General features: G+C 40.8%; 1 pseudogene; it reads left to right on the top strand.

Moving 5' to 3' along the window:
• The first annotated feature begins 2,057 nt into the window (after positions 1-2,057).
• LOC115128792 (intelectin-like) lies at positions 2,058-17,042 on the top strand (annotated as a pseudogene).
• The last annotated feature ends 1,398 nt before the right edge of the window (positions 17,043-18,440 follow it).

Raw genomic sequence — 18,440 nt, 5'->3', positions numbered from 1 at the left:
CTTGTACCTAGCCGGTGGAAATTCCGGTGGGGTGCCCCCACCCAGGCAGTGGCAGTCCTGGGAACACTAGCTGCAGTAACCCATGGGGAGGGGGTCAAACTCAGACATTCAGAGAGGGGTCATATTATTGTGGCCCTGGTGGCACAAAATCAAAGGTCTAGCTGCACAGAGATGCTTGGGAATATGGTCACTACAGGGGACCATGTTGTGGGTGTTTCAGGTGAAGGGGGTATATCTGACCTCCATCATCGAGGACGTGCCAATGGTTAATCAAATCTCCCCATTTCTGCTCATTTATTTTGCTCAGTTTTGCTGGCCTTCTCATACAGCTGCAACTGTATATGATTAATAAATAAAAACCTTTCTTGAGTTAGGCTCTGGGATGGTGCAACTCTTGAGAATCTGAGTCTATGGTTGTTGTGGGGGAAAGGGGTTGAGTGTTTATGAGTGTGTATGAGTGTGTATGAGTGTGTGTATGAGTGTGTATCCCACAACTGTTGCGAGGGAGTAAAAGATGTTAGGGCCAATATAGGATGATTCACAATAATTGTTTGCTAATATAATAATTGCTTGCCATAATGTAATTTTGGTAATGGCGAGACTGTTGAGAGGTAAAAATCATTTTCATAAATTGCTTAAATTACTACAAATATTAATAGCTAATTATGGAAAATAAGATAAACAGGATTTTTTAAATATAAATATATATATTTTATGGTTATATATAATTCAAATCGAGGTGAGGGCGATGGAAATGCATTTGGCAGTTGATCTGCTTCTGTTATGTGGGTGGCACTGTGTGCTCTTTTCGAAAGATGGGTCCCGGTCTCTCCGGGGCTATGGGATCCGGGGGGTCGGGGGTGGTCTGCCAGGCATTGGGTTGACAACCCAACTCGGGATGAGGAGGGCTTTTAGCAGGTGGAATAGTTGGGACCAATTGGAGGTTTACTTAGAAGCAATGCAAATTTCATGGTACAGCTACTGTATATAGCCACTCAATCATCATGTTACTTTTTAAAGGTACGTTTACAAACATATATTTTGATAAATAGAATTTAAATTTGTGTCTCATTATGGTAAGTGGTGAAATAAGTGTAGCCAGTTACAATTGTAATGGCTTAGCAGATAATAAGAAAAAATGATCAGTATTTACCTGGCTCAAAGAGAAGGAATAAAATATCTATTTTAGAAGGAGAACATTTTAGATGGAGTTTTGTGGAAAAAGGACTGGGGGGGGGGGGGGAGATATATTTCCTGGGCAAAGAAATTCACGGGCAAAGAAATTCAAAAGGGTTGATGGTAATTTGAACAGGAATGATAACGAACAGTCATTTTGATCCAAATGTGGATATTGCCCAAACAGATCATCAAGGTAGATGGATTATTTTAAATATCTTATTGGACAATAAACAGATATGCCTTATTAACCTATACGGTCCAAATAATTATGATCCAAGCGTCTTTGAAAATATATATAAGAATGTATCAACTCTACAAGCAACACTAGACTCTATTATTATGGTGTAAGATTTTAATATGGTTTTAAATACCTCTATGGACCGTAAATGAAATCACACTACAAACTAAGGCACTTAATAAGGAAAAATAATAAGGAAATTCATGAATGTCATGGATATATTGGAATTAGTGGACATATGGAGGCTTAAATACCCTGAGCTAGTGAGATATACAGTGGGGAGAACAAGTATTTGATACACTGCGATTTTGCAGGTTTCCTACTTACAAAGCATGTAGAGGTCTGTAATTTTTTATCATAGGTACACTTCAACTGTGAGAGACGGAATCTAAAACAAACATCCAGAAATCACATTGTATGATTTTTAAGTAATTAATTTGCATTTTATTGCATGACATAAGTATTTGATCACCTACCAACCAGTAAGAATTCCGGCTCTCACAGACCTGTTTAGTTTTTCTTTAAGAAGCCCTCCTGTTCTCCACTCATTACCTGTATTAACTGCACCTATTTGAACTCGTTACCTGTATAAAAAACACCTGTCCACACACTCAATCAAACAGACTCCAACCTCTCCACAATGGCCAAGACCAGAGAGCTGTGTAAGGACATCAGGGATAAAATTGTAGACCTGCACAAGGCTATGATGAGCAACAGGACAATAGGCAAGCAGCTTGGTGAGAAGGCAACAACTGTTGGTGCAATTATTAGAAAATGGAAGAAGTTCAAGATGACGGTCAATCACCTTCGGTCTGTGGCTCCATGCAAGATCTCACCTTGTGGGGCATCAATGATCATGAGGAAGGTGAGGGATCAGCACAGAACTACACGGCAGGACCTGGTCAATGACCTGAAGAGAGCTGGGACCACAGTCTCAAAGAAAACCATTTTAGTAACGCACTACGTATTCATGGGTTAAAATCCTGCAGCGCATGCAAGGTCCCCCTGCTCAAGCCAACGCATGTCCAGGCCCGTCTGAAGTTTGCCAATGACCATCTGGATGATCCAGAGGAGGAATGAGAGATGGTCATGTGGTCTGATGAGACAAAAATAGAGCTTTTTGGTCTAAACTCCACTCACCGTGTTTGGAGGAAGAAGAAGGATGAGTACAACCCCAAGAACACCATCCCAACCGTGAAGCATGGAGGTGGAAACATCATTTTTTGGGGATGCTTTTCTGCAAAGGGGACAGGACGACTGCACCGTATTATGGGGAGGATGGATGGGGCCATGTATTGCGAGGTCTTGGCCAACAACCTCCTTCCCTCAGTAAGAGCATTGAAGATTGGTCGTGGCTGGGTCTTCCAGCATGACAACGACCCAAAACACACAGCCAGGGCAACTAAGGAGTGGCTCCGTAAGAAGCATCTCAAGGTCCTGGAGTGGCCTAGCCAGTCTCCAGACCTGAACCCAATAGAACATCTTTGGAGGGAGCTGAAAGTCCGTATTGCCCAGCGACAGCCCCGAAACCTGAAGGATCTGGAGAAGGTCTGTATGGAGGAGTGGGCCAAAATCCCTGCTGCAGTGGGTGCAAACCTGGTCAAGAACTACAGGTAACGTATGATCTCTGTAATTGCAAACAAATGTTTCTGTACCAAATATTAAGTTCTGCTTTTCTGATGTATCAAATACTTATGTCATGCAATAAAATGCAAATTAATTACTTAAAAATCATACAATGTGATTTTCTGGATTTTAGTTTTAGATTCCTTCTCTCACAGTTGAAGTGTACCTATGATAAAAATGACAGACCCCTACATGCTTTGTAAGTAGGAAAAACTGTAAAATTGGCAGTGTATCAAATACTTGTTCTCCCCACTGTACATGGTGGAGGCTTAATCAAGCTAGTCGTCTTGATTACTTTCTTATGTCATTCTCTCTGGCACCAAAAGTTAGAAAAGTGTTAATAAGGGACAAAATGCGGTTGGATCATCACGTAATTGGCATATATATTACTCTTTCAGAATTTCCACTTGGGCAAGGATATTGGAAATTTGATCAAAGCCTACTGGATGATAACTTGTTTATCTAGGACAGAATAATTTATAACTGACTTTTTCCGACATAACAGAGGTACAGCAGATCCCCTTATTGTATGGGACACTTTTAAATGTGCCTTTAGAGGCAATGCAATTCAGTACTCATCTATAAAACAAAAGCAATTTAGATCAAAAGAGTCCATATTAACAAATGAAATTGAAGGACTAACAGTACAGACAGATAGCAATAGAAACCGTACCATAGAGGCACAGAATAGGTTAGAGGAAAAAAAACAAAAATTGAGGAACTTGTTAAAGAAAGATTTAGTGTGATATATTATAAAAATAAAGTGAACTGGTTGGAATATGGGGAAAAATGTCCCAAATTCTTTTTCAATCTTCAACATAGAAATGCTACCAAAAGATGTGCATTGAAACTTGTTACAAATGATGGAGTCACGCATGATTCATCAAATTATATTTTGATAGAGGCAGCAAAAGCGGAACGGCAATACTACGAGGAAAAATACCGGAGAATAGAGGAACGGCTACGATATGAAGGTATACGGCTAGCACGGAAGCCCAAGCGAAACCCCCAATAAAAAAAAATGGGCGGGGGCACACGAGGAGATTGCATGAGTCAGGTCGGAGATCTGAGCCTACTCCTCGTGCTTAGTGTGGGGAGCGTGTTACGGGTCAGGCACCGTGTTATGCGGTATAGCGCACGGTGTCTCCAGTGCGCCATTCTAGCAGGGTGCGCTCTAATTCCAGCTCCTCGTATTGGCCGGGCTAGAATGGGCATCCAGCTAGGAAGGAGGGTGCCGGCTCAGCGCTCCTGGTCTCCAATATACCTCCTTGGACCAGGATATCCTGCGCCGTCTCTGCGTACTGTGTCTCCGGTGAGTCTGCACAGCCCAGTGCGTCCTGTGCCAGCGCCCTGCATGTGTCAGCTCTACACTCCAGACCTTCAGTGCGCCTCCACAGTCCAGTACGTCATGTGCCTGTTCCCCGCACTCTCCCTGAGCTGTGTGTCACCAGCCCAGTACCACCAGTGCCGGCACCAAGCAAAAAAGATTAAAAAGCTTCCTGTGAAAAATATAATAAAATAGTGTTGTTTCACAGAACTGACAACGGTGAGCTCAAAAACATATGATATTTATTGTGTTTTACATGCTTTCTATTTTGGAAAGAAATGTGTTATATAGAACACACATTATTGTTTAAGAACTGTTCTCAAGCCACTACATCACTAGCCTGAGCTCTGAAGTGCTGCTGTCGTCTCTGTTCCTCCAGGTCTGTGGAGATCAGTCAGAGGTCAGAAATGACTCAGATTGAGCTCTACAGTAATCAACCTACTGTACCAATTAGCAAGTTTGAGGCCAGATCCAATACAGGTCCATATTTACTATTGAATGTAGACTTGGCTTTTTTGTTTCCTGACCATTGACATGAAATAATATGACTAAAATGGAAATGATCCAAAACATCATAGGAATATTTATATACATATCTCAATCTCCCTTCCTCTGCCTGAAGTTATTGAATTGAACATTACTCACTGGTCAGTGTGCTAATGACCTGCTCCTAGAGGGTGTGTTATTTTATATCTATATTGCATCTATTCCTTTGAAGTTGTCATGATGATTGATGTGTAGGGACCTGGTTGAATTGGGGGGGGGGGGGGGTGTTGAACATTTCAAAGAGGATGGCCCCACACCCCACCTATTTAATTGCCCTTAGGGTTGCTGTCTATGAAGCAGGAATGTCCGGGCAGGGGGATTGTGTGTGTGTGTGTGTGTGTGTGTGTGGGTGTATGTCTCTGCGGGGGTGTTTGAAACAATGACCCTTCTCATTGTGTACATTTCAAGCTTTCAACAACAATAAAACAACCATCTGAATAATGTTTCTCGGCCTAACACACTGTTGAGTTTTCTATTTAGTTCTCTTTACTTGCACATGCACCGAGCTTCCAGGTGGCTCCAGCCTATGGATGCTCTGTGCATGTACACCGTAGGGATTTTGAAAGAGGTAGATTAGAACCCTAAAGTAATAGTGGTAAGAAAGATCATAAAGTTAATTTCAGATTCAGGTTTAGGGGGTAATAACTTTAGGGAAACCACATGTCACACTATGTACAGACATAGAGAGCCAACACATCAAGGTGTAACAGAGATGAATGGATATTCAATGTACAACAGTAGTCTTCTGTAACAAGCAATACGTGTTAAATATGTTTTTACATACATCCAGGACTGAATGGCTTCACAAACTCCTTTTAAAGGTTATGTAAGTAAGCGGTAACAGGCCTCATTCAGCAGTCTAGAGATGAACCTAGAAACACCAAAAACATCAATGTTTAGAGCTGCTAGGTGTTTATTCCCCATGTAAGGGGGGCAAAGAGCGGATTTACCTAACTCTGTGCAGACCATAGTAATTTCCAGAGTTAGCAATCCCTGAAGGGGATCAAAGGAGAGCAATCATGACAGCCTCTTTTTGAAAGGCCTTTACTTATGACTTAAACCAATTCATTTTCTAGCTTTTTGTGATGATGTGGGATAAATCAGGGATAAATCAGGTGTTTCTTGTGGGTGTTAAACAAATCTACTGTGAAACAAAAGTGTACACTCTACATACGTTTATGGACATAAAAAAAGACCACAGTAACATGACATACATAGTAGAGATGCTACAAAAAATCTATTAGTTCGTATGTATTTTCCAAAGCCTGTCTGGATGTGAACTACATTGTGCCTGGAAAACGTACGGAGCTGGGGCTTGTGTGGGATATCCTGCGAGCAAGAAGTCTGTCTTGACGAGGGGTTGGAATTGGGAATGGATGGCTGTCAGGGCTAACCAGGCTTTTTTATCTGTAATAAAGGAATAGTAAAAAAATAAAAAATAATTATAGCATGTTTTAAAAGGTCTGTACTAAATATTATGAATGAAATAAAATGGTTTTAAAGCCTTTAACGAAGGGGAATCTCTCGTTTTCTCTCTCGCAGAGAAATGCAATGTCTTATTTTATACGAATACTTTACTTTTTTATTATTTTATAGTCTTTCCTACAACGGTATGTTATAAACATGAAAGGTTATTCAAAGTGTAGTACTGTATGGTAATGATGTATAACTGTTGTACAACCAATGTTTATAAATAAAACATACGTGCATGTTTCAATATTGCGCAGTAAAATTGTTTTGGATTAATTCAATTTTATGAATTAAATAAATGGTTTTAAAGAGGAATCTCACCTTTAACGAAGGGGCTCTGTCTTTTAGCTCTATCATCATGCATTTCCCGGAGAAAAAGGCTTTCGGAAAAGACGTGTGCGTGCACGGGGTGTGCGTGTGCGGGAATGTGTGTGTTTCAAAACAAAAGGGGGTGGGGGGTGTGTGTCTCTGCATGGGGTGTTTGAAACCAAAAAGATGTGTGGGGCTGTTTAGGATTGGGTGTGCGTCTCTTCAAATAGGCACTTTCGATTCATTAACACACATGCCTTTCAAATACGTATTTATCTCACCCCCAAGGACGTGGGGGGCTAAAAAGTCCAACAACCCCGGCAGAATATATCCTGTCTAGACAACCTCCTACGGTTTAAAACATATGTTATTTCTAATCAGCTCATATACAAACGACCCCCCACCCAGGTCTATAAATGTATATCGGACACCCCTCAAGCTGCTACCGATGATGGTGTAGGAAATCAAAAGGACATACCGGAAGACAGAATATGTCGAGACAACCACCTGTGGTTTTAGGGTCTCTAAACATTCAGAGGTCCTATATGGCCATTTCTTGCATACGGGATGACGCCCGAAAAAACGACACCCCCGCTCTGTAAGATCATTACAGAATATCTCTCCTTTGAGCCACGACCACGGAGCGCGTGACAACTGATCCCCTCTGTACGAACCGCAACAGCACAACTCCAGACAAGGCCAGCAGCCCAGAACATCCTAATGAAGCTTTCTGAAGGTGAGTTAGCGAAAATAATATATTAGATTTGGAGGCAGGGAATTGTATGGATATTATTGATATTATTGTAATATCAAACAGGAGTTATATGGTTTTTTAAAACTGGGGACAACAATATTTTAGGTAATGTGTCAAATGCCCATATTCTTATAATTACATTTTTAAAAATATATCGCATAAATACATGTTAATAATATCTAACGTCCGCAGGATATCCAACAGTAAGCCAACTGCACCAGGGGATAATTGCTATGGATCATCCAACATTAGCTGTTATAACTGTCACGGATGAGGATTCAGAGGAGCAATCAAGGACACCGAATTTTACGAGATATCTATATGTCAACTGTATGTATTTTTTATGATAAAATGTATAAACAACATCGAACCCCCTACACCACGAGAGGACATTATTCTAAAACAGGTAGGCAACGGTTTTTACGATATATCTTTTTGTCAATTGTATGTATTTTTTATGATAAAATGTGTATATATGTTGTATAAATATAGGTGAATATTATTGTAGAAAAGCCCAAGGACATTGGTGGAAACGTCCTTTAATTTGAGGCCTCATACTCAGCGATGCCAGGGGATGCCATAATTAGGTCCGGTGGAAATGTACCACGGATCTCAGCCCATAAAATGAGGAAATATTATAGCCACATCTTCCTGCTTTCTCCTCTGTACCCCGTCTAATCCAGAAGTTCTGTACGTTCAGGAATCCCCGTAACTTCACCGAATCAGGTAACGTTTATCTGAACTTTCTGTTGCGATCGGGAGAGTGGGCCATCAGTTATAGGTTTATAGTTATTACCGCGGAGAGCGGCTTGGAGCGCACGCTTCAAATATAATGTGTAATGTGATTTGGGCAATGATCAAGACTTTACGGATTATCACAGGCCAATTATGACAAAATATGGTTAATATGTCATGAAATTACAGGTACACATGAAGAAACTTGAAAGTGTGAAATATGAAATGGCATTGTTTGTGGAACTGAACGATTCCGACATCAAACTATTGGTTATTATAGACGGAATAACAGATCACTGTATGTATTATTCTTCTCATGATTATGGTAAATAGTGACGAGCATAAATGACTCAAGGATGATATGTATTGACTCTCTTTCTTTCTCTTGCTGTCTCTGCCTGGCTGGTTCCCCTCTTTCCACTGGGATTCTCTGCCTCTAACCCTATTACAGGGGCTGAGTCACTGGCTTACTGGTGCTCTTTCATTCTGTCCCTAGGAGGGGTGCGTCACTTGAGTGGGTTGAGTCACTGATGTGATCTTCCTGTCTGGGTTGGCGCCCCCCCTTGGGTTGTGCCATGGCGGAGATCTTTGTGGGCTATACTTGGCCTTGTCTCAGGATGGTAAATTGGTGGTTGAATATACCCCTCTAGTGATGTGGGGGCTGTGCTTTGGCAAAGTGGGTGGGGTTATATCCTTCCTGTTTGGCCCTGTCCGGGGGTATCATCGGATGGGGCCACAGTGTCTCCTGACCCCTCCTGTCTCAGCCTCCAGTGTTTATGCTGCAGTAGTTTATGTGTCGGGGGGCTAGGTTCAGTTTGTTATATCTGGAGTACTTCTCCTGTCTTATCCAGTGTCCTGTGTGAATTTAAGTATGCTCTCTCTAATTCTCTCTTTCTCTCTCTCGGAGGACCTGAACCCTAGGACCATGCCTCAGGACTACCTGGTATGATGACTCCTTGCTGTCCCCAGTCCACCTGGCCATGCTGCTGCTCCAGTTTCAACTGTTCTGCTTGTGATTATTATTATTTGACCATGCTGGTCATTTATGAAAATTTGAACATCTTGGCCATGTTCTGTTATAATCTCCACCCGGCACAGCCAGGAGAGGACTGGCCACCCCACATAGCCTGGTTCCTCTCTAGGTTTCTTCCTAGGTTTTGGCCTTTCTAGGGAATTTTTCCTAGCCACCGTGCTTCTACACCTGCATTGCTTGCTGTTTGGGGTTTTAGGCTGGGTTTCTGTCCAGCACTTTGAGAAATCAGTGGATGTACGAAGGGCTATATAAATACATTTGATTTGATTTGATTTAATGAACCGACATGTGGAATTCCCTAAGTATGTTAATAATGATTGTTAATAATGATTGTTCTGATTTGATCTTTGTGATTATGAATTTGATTGGATCCCGGTTTTGAATTTGATCGTTATACTTGTTATTCTGTTTCCGATGTTATGCAGCACAGATGAACGACTCAGTAAATATACCCAGTTATGGTTAAAGGAATTCCTGCTTAAGTCTCATCCATTCCTCGGGAACCTGTACACCTTCACTGTCAATCATACTAACTGTCCAGATACCAACACAGATTCAACTAATCTGTGATTTGATTATAGGATAGGATACTCAGCTGAGACCGGGAATAATTTATTTGGAGGCATCCGACATTAACGGTTATAACTATTGAAGATGCAAAAAAGGGGTTTTAGGAAATACATTTGGTTGACAGATTTCTATTATTATAAAAAGTAATATAACGTTATTATCAGAATCTTTTAGTATCATTATGTTACATGCGAGACATACTCAAAATGTCAACGTCAACAACTTACAAGAATGTGTTTACCAGGCAGTGATGGAAACATTTTAAAGGAGCTCTATTTCAAACATGCAAACATGCAATTTGATAGGTACAATATCACTGCTAATTGTGTACATTTAAAGGTTTCACAAACATAAAACAACTATCTAATTCCTTTTTCTCGGACTAACACACTGTAGAGTTTCCTATTTACTAAAGAACAATCACTAAGACAAAACACATAAAAGTTGTAATATAATATGTATACATGTCATTCTATACTGAAAACAGGTACATTCTGAAAGATTTTTGGAGGTTGATGTGATAGCACATTTTTTATTCATCTCTCAATTTAGGATAATACTGTTGATTTAAACTTTACTTAAATTGTATTATTCATTGTGTCTCATACCAGGCTAATACACTACCAAGCAATGAAAAAAGCTATGGAATTAACCCATAACCGGTGTGTGTCTTTTTGGGGGATCAATAATTGATCAAGAATACCAATAGGCGTGATCTGATCCTCTTCCCTATTACGACAGTCATATGCAAAACCATAAAAACTCCGCCAAGAAAACATTGAAAACCTTAATACATGACTACATGCATTGCCATTATTTTAGTTAGCATACATCAATGGTTGAATTGGGTACTTTTTCTTTGTACGTGCACCGAGCCTCCAAGTGGCTGGAGCCAAACAGGCTAACTGAAAAAGACCCATATAAAAAGTATGTGAAAAGATGGGGTCAAATGTCATTTTTATGTTTTGTTTTTGTTACAACAACCAGGTCTTCCTAACATTTGACATAACTAGCAAGCCTTACATCCTGAATGTATATGGGCTCCCAAATATGGACCTGGGAACACACGGGAGGGCTGGGACCACAAGACCTTCTAAGTACCTAATTGAGAACCTAATTGATATACTGTAATTTAAAGCAATGACCCATAAGAGAACACGGGACCAAGGCAATGCAGGACCCATATAGAAATAAAACAACAGTATTTTTATGAGAAATATAATCTAGTAAACAAATGTCTCCATAATGAAAGACATGAAAACTGTCTCCAACATTGTATTTCGATATGTATAAAACATTGATATTGTCAGTAAGGTCACTGAGACTAACAATAGACAATAGTTATTGTGGGAGGTTTAGGGTTAAAATACAGTATATGGGAAGGATCAGGAATGTCAGAGATGGGGTCACAATGGGGATTTTGGAAGAGGGAGATTAGAACCCCAAAGTAATAGTGGTAAGAAAGATCATAAAGATAATATCATATTCCGGTTTAGAGGGTTAATAACTTTATGGAAACCAATATTCACACTATGTGGATTATAAACATGTACAGACATAGAGAGCCATCACATCAAGATGTAACAGGGATGAGTGGCGATTCAAAGTACAACAGGAGTCTTCGGTAACAAGCAATACTTGTTAAATATGTATACATACATCCATGATTGAATGGTTTCACAAACTCCCTTTAAAGGTTTTGTAAGAATGTTGTAACAGGCTTCATTCAACAGTCTGGAGATTAACCTACTAGAGACATCAAAAAACAGCAATGTTTAGAGCGGTTTGGAGATTATTCCCCATGTAAGGGTCAAAGAGCGGATTTAGCCGACTCTGTACAGACCAAAGGAACTTCCAGAGGTAGCAAACCCCACATGCACCCATTATATAACAAAATGACCTAGGGTCAAAGGCATCTAAAGTTTTTAATGAAGTGGCAGCTGCATTCATATATATTCTTTTTCATACACTCTAGAAAACAATATAACACAATATCGAGATACTAAAAAATGTATATGCAACATTTGAACAACTGTGAACCCCTGCGGGTTACGATGTATACGACATGACGATACACATTCCTTTTCTATTTTTTAAATACATGTTTATAATCCAAAAGTATATTTTTAGAGTGGAGTGAAATATTGTTTATGTTGAACTGTAGAGAACAAGAACTTTTGATGAATCAAAGAGTGACTGATGTTTTATATTCAGGACTACACATATACAGAAGACAGGTGTTCTGGAGTATTTGCTTTTAAATCCACGATTAAATAAGAAAATGGCGCTTTGGTAGCGTCCTCATAGCTCTCCATGAAGTAGGATTTCCTTCCCGGGTACATCTGCTGAGCTAGAGTGTTAATTTATAGTTTGTCTCTAGGGTTTTTGAATAAAACCATGTAATTGGCTTTCAAACTAATGGTACGGCTAATTTTACCTTGGTGAAACACATTCTGCACAAAGTAAAGCACGGACAGGTTTCTATGATAAGTACATTGGGTAAAAAGCTTGTGCAATATCAGGATGTTCGCTAGCTGCAAATAGCATATCGTACAAAACCAGCAGATTGTTTTTATGAGGAGTGTCACACCCTGACCGTAGAGAGCATTTTATGTCTCTCTTTTGGTTTGGTCAGGGTGTGATTTGGGTGGGCAGTCTATGTTCTATGTTCTATAATTTTCTATTTCTATGTGTGGTTCTCAATCAGAGGCAGCTGTCTATCGTTGTCTCTGATTGAGATCCATACTTAGGTACCCTTTTTTTTGTGGGAAGTTAACTTTGTCTTTGTTCAGGGCACATAGCTCAAAGCTTCACGGTTTGGTTTTTGTTCTTCGTTTTGTCGGCAGCATTTTTGAATAAAGAGAAAATGTACGCTTACCATGCTGCACTTTGGTCCAGTCCTTCAGCCAGCCGTGACAAGGAGGGAGTTTTTCATGTATAAATTACAATATTTTCTCTAGATGGCCTTTTATTTTCTCTAATTTCAAGAACTACAGACAATTACACTAACATGGGTAAATTACCTGTAGTTTTACAACTCTAAAATAATCTAAATGTATGTGTTGTGCAAGGTATTCCCAGGTATTATTAAAAATGTGTAAGAAAATGAATTATATATGTACCCCATCTCATTTTTCACAAGAGACATATTCTGAACTTTTAAACAAAATAGTAAACTCTTTACCCATACTTATGCTACTTTCACATAACAAAATACAATGTCAGTGTCAGTGAATGCATGCGTCGATGCTGTGGGGAATGTGTTTCGCCAAGGTTGGGAGGGAGGAAGAGAGAGAATGAAGCCCACGGAGGAAGAGGATGGAGGGGAGGGAGTTAACGGGATGAGGGAGAAAGGCACGATGGGCTGTCAATGTTCTCTTGATCATAGTTTTCCCAGCAGCAACCCCCTCCTTCTACTCTATGAACACATTATTCCGTCTAACACTTTTCTCTCTGAGACGCCATTCCACTAGCACTGTCCTCCGAGCAAGCTGGTCCTGGGGCTCTGTTCACAAACAGACCCCATAGAGCCCCAGGACACAGTCTGGTGCTCACACCCTCATTTTCCCTCCCTCACTCCCAATTGATTAGTTTCTGTGGCCCAGAATTCCAATTATAACTCCAATGAGAAAGAGAGAGATAGAGAGATTGCTATCACAGGCTCATGTTAAGTGCTGAGACAGATAATCACAGGAACACCACCAAGTGGGTTGAAGTGAACAGGACTGTCTGAGGAGGAAAGAGAAGAAGATGGACCCGAGAAGAGGACGTGTGGGAGTGAGCTAATTAGTGTCAGAAGAAGCTGAGACGCTGAATCATTCTTGCCCTCACATTCCTTTCTTTCATCCATTTTCTTTCTCAACCTTCTCCTAGGAGCTACCTCTACCCTGTCCCCAGTGATGGAGAAGCCTCTACACATCAAGCTCATCAACAGTGCATTCGGTTGAATTCAAAGAGAAGGGTGCAATTGTGGCCCACAATTTGGGGCGTTCCTGCATGTGGGCACTCCTGCATCTGCAGTAACCCTCTTTGTACTTCTATTGGTCCATTCTTAAGCTAGGACTCCGGTCCACAGGCAGGGGTGCTCCTGTACAGTAGGTGGCAGTAATGCACCATAACATCGGATGCCAACCGCCGATAAACCCACAAAAGAAGAGGCAAGGGCAACAACGGTAGCTAGCTAGCTAGGACAACGGTAGACAGTGTCCTTCGCCACAGCATGGCGGGCACCATTTCCCCGCAGTTCTGTTAATCTTAGGGATCTGTTAATCTTAGTTCTGTTAATCTTAAGAATTGGCCAGTAACAAATTACTTATAATGTTTGAAAATAAAATGTTTAATTTACGCCAAATATATATCTTAAAAAAACATAATAAAGACCTTATTAACTACTTGTATGAACACTTATGAATTACAAATTAGTGGCACCATAAAATTAAATGTCAGCAACATGTTTTTTTTAGCTGCCATAATACATGTTGGGAAATTTAAACAAATGGTCTACTGCCTACAGTACGTGCTGGTTTAATATGAGTTGTCCTTATCAGGTTCACCTAAATGATCACATCATGGTATTTCTTCAGCTTTGTACACAAGGTGTGCAAAGATCCTTTCGGCATGAGCTCATTTTCCAGAAGTGTCATTGTTAAAAACACATATGCTTTGCAATTTACTGGCAGTGTGGAAAGTTGGGAGATAGGGCAAGAATGAGTTTTTAGAGGAGGTGTATTTTACTTTTTCAGCTTCACTCCAATAAACACAAAACATGAAGAATAGCTTAGCACTATAATATACAGTGCCTTGCGAAAGTATTCGGCCCCCTTGAACATTGCGACCTTTTGCCACATTTCAGGCTTCAAACATAAAGATATAAAACTGTATTTTTTTGTGAAGAATCAACAACAAGTGGGACACAATCATGAAGTGGAACGACATTTATTGGATATTTCTAACTTTTTTAACAAATCAAAAACGGAAAAATTGGGCGTGCAAAATTATTCAGCCCCCTTAAGTTAATACTTTGTAGCGCCACCTTTTGCTGCGATTACAGCTGTAAGTCGCTTGGGGTATGTCTCTATCAGTTTTGCACATCGAGAGACTGACATTTTTTCCCATTCCTCCTTGCAAAACAGCTCGAGCTTAGTGAGGTTGGATGGAGAGCATTTGTGAACAGCAGTTTTCAGTTCTTTCCACAGATTCTCGACTTGGCCATTCTAACACCTGGATATGTTTATTTTTGAACCATTCCATTGTAGATTTTGCTTTATGTTTTGGATCATTGTCTTGTTGGAAGACAAATCTCCGTCCCAGTCTCAGGTCTTTTTGCAGACTCCATCAGGTTTTCTTCCAGAATGGTCCTGTATTTGGCTCCATCCATCTTCCCATCAATTTTAACCATCTTCCCTGTCCCGGTTGAAGAAAAGCAGGCCCAAACCATGATGCTGCCACCACCATGTTTGACAGTGGGGATGGTGTGTTCAGGGTGATGAGCTGTGTTGCTTTTACGCCAAACATAACGTTTTGCATTGTTGCCAAAAAGTTCAATTTTGGTTTCATCTGACCAGAGCACCTTCTTCCACATGTTTGGTGTGTCTCCCAGGTGGCTTGTGGCAAACTTTAAACGACACTTTTTATGGATATCTTTAAGAAATGTCTTTCTTCTTGCCACTCTTCCATAAAGGCCAGATTTGTGCAATATACGACTGATTGTTGTCATATGGACAGAGTCTCCCACCTCAGCTGTAGATCTCTGCAATTCATCCAGAGTGATCATGGGCCTCTTGGCTGCATCTCTGGTCATTCTTCTCCTTGTATGAGCTGAAAGTTTAGAGGGACGGCCAGGTCTTGGTAGATTTGCAGTGGTCTGATACTCCTTCCATTTCAATATTATCGCTTGCACAGTGCTCCTTGGGATGTTTAAAGCTTGGGAAATCTTTTTGTATCCAAATCCGGCTTTAAACTTCTTCACAACAGTATCTCGGACCTGCCTGGTGTGTTCCTTGTTCTTCATGATGCTCTCTGCGCTTTTAACGGACCTCTGAGACTATCACAGTGCAGGTGCATTTATACGGAGACTTGATTACACACAGGTCGATTGTATTTATCATCATTAGTCATTTAGGTCAACATTGGATCATTCAGAGATCCTCACTGAACTTCTGGAGAGAGTTTGCTGCACTGAAAGTAAAGGGGCTGAATAATTTTGCACGCCCAATTTTTCAGTTTTTGATTTGTTCAAAAAGTTGAAGGTGAAGGATCAGCCCAGAACTACACGGCAGGACCTGGTGAATGACCTGAAGAGAGCTGGGACCACAGTCTCAAAGAAAACCATTAGTAACACACTACGCCGTCATGGATTAAAATCCTGCAGCGCACGCAAGGTTCCCCTGCTCAAGCCAGTGCATGTCCAGGCATGACTTATTTTCCACCATAATTTGCAAATAAATTCATAAAAAATCATACAATGTGATTTTCTGGATTTTCTTTTCTTCTCATTTTGTCTGTCATAGTTGAAGTGTACCTATGATGAAAATTACAGGCCTCTCTCATCTTTTTAAGTGGGAGAACTTGCACAATTGGTGGCTGACTAAATACTTTTTTGCCCCAATGTATATGGTCCATCTGAGGATGGTCTGTACTCCCTGACCACAGACCTTTTGCGACATGACCACAGCGCGCGGCAGCTGGACTCTGGTGGCAAGCATGCACGATTACAACTTCTATGGGAAGTGCACGGTTGGCGATAGTTAGACCTGCCAGAAGCGCAACAACGCCAAATGGCCAAAAGGGGAAGACATGCTGGCCAACAGGAAGACGTGGGAGGCAGGCTACTACGACATCGTAGCAGAAGACATTTCGGTGTGGAACTTTCCCAGTAACATGCCCTTATACCACTGGAACCTGACTGCCATCATCCAACAATGGACCCTCCATTCCAATAGTATATGACCACAGGGATAAAAAGTCCACCGAAATGTTCTACGGCCCTAACACTAGAGGGGAGACTGAGGGAGGCGTCATCAGTTTCAGAGCCATAAACCATGAACGGGCGGCAACAGCCATCTGCTCTGGGGTCAAACCCAAAGGCGGTGAGGTTGATGCATACTGTATTGGTGGTGGTGGGTTTTTCCCTCAGGATAATCTTCTTCAATGTGGGGATTTCACCTCCTTTGCCTGGAACGGCTATGGGACCAATGTAGGCTGGAGTGCATCAAAACAGATGCTGGAGTCAGCTGTGTTACTCTTTTACCGCTAATTCACAGTGCATTTACTTTTCTTTGATTGAATGATAGATAGACAGATTTTTGGGTAAAACAATTTGTTCAGTTTAAAATGAAAAATACATTCAAAAGTCATTTTGATAATATTAGTAATACCTTTTTGAACTATTAATCCATTATTACAAAGAAATAGCATAAAGTAATAACCATTCCATTCATACATTTTTTTGTGTCTAATACAATCATTAAATGCTTATAGCTGATAGTGACAAATATTATGTCATGTGAGGCTCTTAATAACTGAAATGACGGTAAGGTTACTGTAAAGCACTTTGTAACACCTGTTGTGTTGGGGTGATGGGTGCTGTAAATTCAGTGTATGGATTGTGTGTGCTTGTTTGATCATTCTTCCTGCAGTAATGTAACAATAAAGTCGTCTATGGATCTGAGAGCATTAAATGAGCCTACTGTCCTTTCTCGTTATAATATTTCTTACTTGTTTGTTTGTTTTGGTGGATGTGTTGGGGAGGGGGGGGTGGGTTAAGATGAACTTATCTAGAGAGAGATGGATGTCTCTATCTAGAGAGAGATGGAGAGGATGTATTCTGAGGAGAGTGCGAGAGCGAAAGAGAGGAGAGAGAGAAGGCGAGAAAAGAAGGCAAGAGAGAGAGGAGAGAGATTCAGAAGGAGAGAGCAGAAAGGACGTTCTGAGTGCTGTAATGATGCCTCAATGTATGGACTTTTTTTTTTATTTATTTCACCTTTATTTAACCAGGTAGGCTAGTTGAGAACAAGTTCTCATTTACAACTGCGACCTGGCCAAGATAAAGCATAGCAGTGTGAACAGACAACACAGAGTTCCACATGGAGTAAACAATTAACAAGTCAATAACACAGTAGAAAAAAAGGGAGTCTATATACATTGTGTGCAAAAGGCATGAGGAGGTAGGCGAATAATTACAATTTTGCAGATTAACACTGGAGTGATAAATGATCAGATGGTCATGTACAGGTAGAGATATTGATGTGAAAAAGAGCAGAAAGTAAATAAATAAAAACAGTATGGGGATGAGGTAGGTAAAAATGGGTGGGCTATTTACCGATAGACTATGTACAGCTGCAGCGATCGGTTAGCTGCTCAGATAGCAGATGTTTTAAGTTGGTGAGGGAGATAAAAGTCTCCAACTTCAGCGATTTTTGCAATTCGTTCCAGTCACAGGCAGCAGAGAACTGGAACGAAAGGCGGCCAAATGAGGTGTTGGCTTTAGGGATGATCAGTGAGATACACCTGCTGGAGCGCGTGCTACGGGTGGGTGTTGCCATCGTGACCAGTGAACTGAGATAAGGCGGAGCTTTACCTAGCATGGACTTGTAGATGACCTGGAGCCAGTGGGTCTGGCGACGAATATGTAGCGAGGGCCAGCCGACTAGAG

Source organism: Oncorhynchus nerka, linkage group LG4 (genome assembly GCF_034236695.1).
Source record: "Oncorhynchus nerka isolate Pitt River linkage group LG4, Oner_Uvic_2.0, whole genome shotgun sequence".
Lineage (NCBI taxonomy): Eukaryota > Metazoa > Chordata > Actinopteri > Salmoniformes > Salmonidae > Oncorhynchus > Oncorhynchus nerka.
The sequence above is the reverse complement of the archived record's forward strand: the minus strand, read 5'-3'. Positions and strand labels throughout refer to the sequence as shown.